Source organism: Bos mutus, chromosome 21, assembly GCF_027580195.1.
Source record: "Bos mutus isolate GX-2022 chromosome 21, NWIPB_WYAK_1.1, whole genome shotgun sequence".
NCBI lineage: Eukaryota > Metazoa > Chordata > Mammalia > Artiodactyla > Bovidae > Bos > Bos mutus.
Genome location: NC_091637.1, coordinates 18,693,877 through 18,698,941, shown reverse-complemented (window position 1 = coordinate 18,698,941; position 5,065 = coordinate 18,693,877).

The window sequence follows — 5,065 nt, the reverse complement described above, 5'->3', positions numbered from 1 at the left end:
AAGTGCTTGACTTGAAGGAGAAAAGTAGGCATGAGAGTGATGGGAGATGAAACCAGACAGTGAGACAGAAATTGGATCATTAAAAAGCCATGTACACAAATCTTTGAAGGTTTTCAAGTAGCAGAATGAGAAGGTGATGTGTGTCTCATGGAATAAGCATGTGGGTAACTTCTCAATACAAGATGTTGCTGTGGATAGAGAGCCTGTGATACTGGCTTGAATTCTTCAGGCAGGATCTCAACTGATACTTCTTGACAGCCACCCTAGACCTCAGTAAGCCATTGATCCAGGGGCTGAATTATTAGGTGCTGTTATACCTGGCTGAGGAGGTGAGCTCCATGTCCATTGCAGACACCTCCAAGGAAAGAGGCCCTGCCAGGCACAGGTATGTTCAGCAGACCACTTGACCACTCAGAACTCATGCCTTCTGCAGCTCCACCTGCTCATGGTCAGAAGGGTGCAGAAATGCTCTGCCGAGATACTGCAGTACCAGTGTAGGCATGGGAGATGTGGATTCTTCCTCCAAAGAGCTCCGGAAGGACCTGTGATCAGTCACAATATAAAGAAGAGAGATTATAAAAGAAAAAATGGTGCCTCTTGACTCGAGGATCAAGGGCTTTTTTTTTTTTTTTTTTAACTTTTGACTCTGCTGGGTCTTTGTTGCTAAGCACAGGCTTTCTCTAGTTGCGGCGAGCAGGGGCTACTCTTTAGTTATTGTATGCAGGTTTCTCTTTGCAGTGGTGTTTCTTGTTGCAGATCACAGGTTCCAGGCATGTGGGCTTCCGTGGTTGTGGCTCACGGGCTTAGTTACTCTGCTGCATGTGGAATCTTCCCAGACCAGGGATCGACCCCATGTCCCCTGCATTGGCAGGCATATTCCTAACCACTGGGTCTCTAGGGAAGTCCTGTGAGGGCTCTTATATCAATGTTGGCAGACGGTCCTGGGTGCTCTGTGGCTGAGTGTGGCTCAGCAATGTCACACTGAGAAGGCGGAGCACTGGGGAAGAAGGTGGCACATAGACCCTCTTCTGTGACTGAAGCTTCTTACCTGGGCTGGCTTACCCAGCCCTGGTCAGCAGACCTCAGCCTGTTTCTCTCGTATTCTCCTCCCAACTGGCCACCTCCAGTCTTCAGTCATGCTGACCTTCCTGGGGTCTTCCAAGTATCCTAGCTTGGTCCAGCCTCAGAATCTTTATCCTTGCTAATCCCACTTTCTGGAATGTTCGTTTCCTGGGTCTTCACACATCTAGCTCCTACTCATTCTCCCGGGAGCAACTTCTCATGTAGCCTAAAGAGCAAGTACTCTGGAGCTATCCTGACTGGGTTCCAATTCCAGTTCTGCCACCTTGAACAAGGTAAGGACTCTGTGTGCCTGAGTGGATGAATTGTTGTGGATAAGTGAGTTGATGTAGATATAAAGTCTTAAGATACTGCCTATGGCATGATACATTCCTGGAGAAGGAAGTGGCAGCCTGCTCCAGTGTTCTTGCCTGAGAAATCCCATGGACAGAGGAGTCTGGTGGGCTACAGTGCATGGAGCTGCAAAAGTTGAACATGACTTAGTAACTAAACCACCACCACCACCATGGTAAATTTGTGTAAGAATTAGCTATGATTATTGGTTCATAATTATAAACCTTTTATTAGAATAGTCCTCTACTATCCTCATTCTCTCCTCTTACCTACTATCTGAGAATATATTATTGATTTGTTTTCTTGTTTATTGCTTCTCTCTCCACCACTAGAATACAAGGACTGTGAGGACAAAGTTCTTGTTCACTGCTGAATTCCAAGTACCTAAGTAGTATCAGGCATATAGTAGATGCTCAAGAAACAGATATTGAGTGAAATATTATAATCAATGAATTTCTCTGAGTCAATAATTATTTCTTGGGAATTCTAAGTGGGTAAAGAATTCATGTGAAGCATAACATGACTTTTCCATAAAAATTAATTTCCTACTTTGCGCCCTTGCTTAGATCCTCTAATAATATCAGCATTACCACTTAATGTCCCAAGGACAGTGGACATTAAGATGATAAATGATAAATTTATCAGCTACTGCAATCTAGACACATTATTTTCTAATAATTCATGGTATATATCTTAGTAACTGAGCTTTTGCCCAAAGGGCCATTTTCAGCCCTGACAAAATTGCAATGTGTCTTTTCTTCCCAAAGAAGAAGGAGATATGACTTCTTCTAAACAGCAGAACCCAGAGGGAGCTGAGGTAGGGCTACAGATGAAGAGAAGCACAGCAGAGCCATGGAAACTGGGGGACAAAACTGGTAACAGATAACTTTCAGGGCTTGTTGGATGAGGCAGCCCTTTCTTCTTTTATTTTTGATAGAGAATAAATTTACAGACTCCCTTGTAGCTAGGTATATTCTATGACCAGTCCTAGCCAATGGGATATAAGTAGAAGAGATGAGTGCAGGTACTAGGAAGCTTCCTTAAGAGGACTTTTCTTCCTTTTCTTTTTCCTGCTGTCTGAGAGTTGATGGCTGGAGCTGAAGCAACCATGTTGGCTCATGAGGTAAACAGAGGCTGTGGCTGGTAGGGCTCTAAGTGAGAAGGAGCTTGACTTCCTGAAGATTTGGTGGAGCAGAGCTGCCATTCTCCCTAGACTATTCAGCTTTCAATTTTTATTTGAGAGAGAAATAAACTTTCATCTTTTACAGCCGTTTTTATTTTGGATTTGCTACTTCTCATAGCCAAACCTAATCTTAGAAAGCACAGAAGCATAATGGATAAATGCTGAACTAAAATTTGACCTGTTACATAAAAACTAGGGGTTGTCTGCAAACAGAAGCCCGTGACACAGGAAATGCACACCAGTCTGAGTTGAGGTCAGTGTAGGAGGAACAGCAGAGGTTCAGCAGATCCTTGCTGCACAAAGTAGAAAAGATCCAGACCGGGTTAACAGTTCTCTCAGCTCAATCCAGGTAAACACTTCCTTGGTTCTATAGTGATAAGAAATTAAAAATTAACACCACAGCCTTGCTAGATAGCACACAGCGCTTCCTCTATTTGAGAGCAGGTTACATTCTTCATAAGTCTATTTGTTTGAATCCAGAGGGACCAAGGCCCTGGGAGCATAACTTAATCAGAGTATGTGTCCTTGGAAACATTAAAACCAGCAGATGCTGCTTCTTCACACTGATAAGTATTTCATGGGCAATTTTTTTTCCAAGCAGCTCAGTGCACTAAGGAAATGTGTGGAGCGGGTAACTCCCTCCATCTCCTGAGTCCCTCAGCCGCCATGACACTGCACTTTCCATCTCCCCACTCACTCTAACACGGCTGTGCAGACTTGAAGGGCCTGGGACCTCTGATCCTCCCCTGGTTATCAGCTCCCCACATCACCTGCCCCCTTCCTCTGCCCTGGGTTTCCATCACTGCCCCCTATTTTGTTTCTTTCATAGCACTGATTGCATTTACATGTTCATGGTTTTTGTCACCTATATCTATCCCTATGTCCCACTGACTAGGTTTTCGAGAGTAAGGACTGCATCTTTTTTAGTCACCATCATGTTCCCAGAAGTCAGCAAGTATGTTTGGCTCATGTTAGACATTAGTAAAACCGGTGATGAATGAATGAACACACAGCTCAATGGCAGCACTTTGACCACTCTGCCATTAGGTCCTTGAGCAAAGTCTCAGCTTTGTCCTGCATTAATACCTGGCTCATGGGCAGCCCACAAGGTGCTCATCTTGTAGCTTCTTGCTCTCAAGTTCTTGCCTTGTTTTTTTCCCTCCCCTCTTGCTGATTATCAGGGATGGCGTAGCATGGCAGGTTGCATGCTAAGCACTTTCTCTTTCTGGACTGTGCATCTTTTTTTTTTTTTTTTTAATTGAATGCTCTAGAAATAAAGTCTCTGGTTTATTTATTTAGTTATTATTTTTTGGCCACACCATGTGGCATGTGGGATCTTAGTTCCCTGACCAGGGATTGAACCTGTGCCCCCTGCAGAGAGTCTCAACCACTGGACCACCAGGGAAATCCCTATGAATCCTTTTGGAATGAATCACAGCACATGAAAACAGCAATCATTATATTTTCTCAGCACTTTCAGTCTTTTATGATTTCTTCTTTCAGTTCCATCACAATCACACACCTTTTATTTCAGACACTGTAAAACTTTTGCTGCTCTTGTAGATGCTAGGCACAGTGGGATTAACCATGCTAGCAAACGGCTGCAAAACTAAGAGGTAAAATTGCTGTTGCTGCTGCTAAGTCACTTCAGTCGTGTCGGACTCTGTACGACCCCATGGACAGCAGCCCACCAGGCTCCGCCGTCCCTGGGATTCTCCAGGCAAGAACACTGGAGTGGGTTGCCATTTCCTTCTCCAATGGATGAAAGTGAAAAGTGAAAGGGAAGTCGCTCAGTCGTGCCTGACTCTTAGCGACCCCATGGACTGCAGCCTACCAGGCTCCTCCATCCATGGGATTTGTCAGGCAAGAGTACTGGAGTGGGGTGCTATTGCCTTCTCCAGAATTGCTACTTATCAACAAAGGACTCTATGGTCCAAACTGAAAGGAAGTTGCACTACATTCTACCACAACCTGTTGCAGGAGGCCAAGTTCATGCACTCTTGTTTCGTAGCTTTTGTTTGTATATAGGAAAGTTTATGGGCTTCCCTTGTGGCTCAACTGGTAAAGAATCTTCCCACAATGCAGGAGACCTGGGTTTGATCCCTGGGTTGGGAAGATCCCCTGGAGAAGGGAAAGGCTACCCACTTCAGTATTCTGGCCTGGAGAACTCCATGGCCTGTATAGTCCATGGGGTCGCAAAGAGCCGGACATGACTGAGTGACTTTCACTTTCACTTTCACTTTCAGGAAAGTTTATAACTTGGAAATTCATAAGTAGGGAGGTTTTTTTAAATAAAATCTGTAGGTTGTTAGATTTAATTATACTTAAGTTAAACCCAGAGTGTAATCTCCTTAGATAGTGTGTGAGTTCAAACATTCTCGTTTATTTGTGTTGAATCCTGAAGTCTGGAGATAAAGAATTCTACTGAGTATTGTTATAGTTCAGTTTGTCCCAAATTGTGTTCTGTGG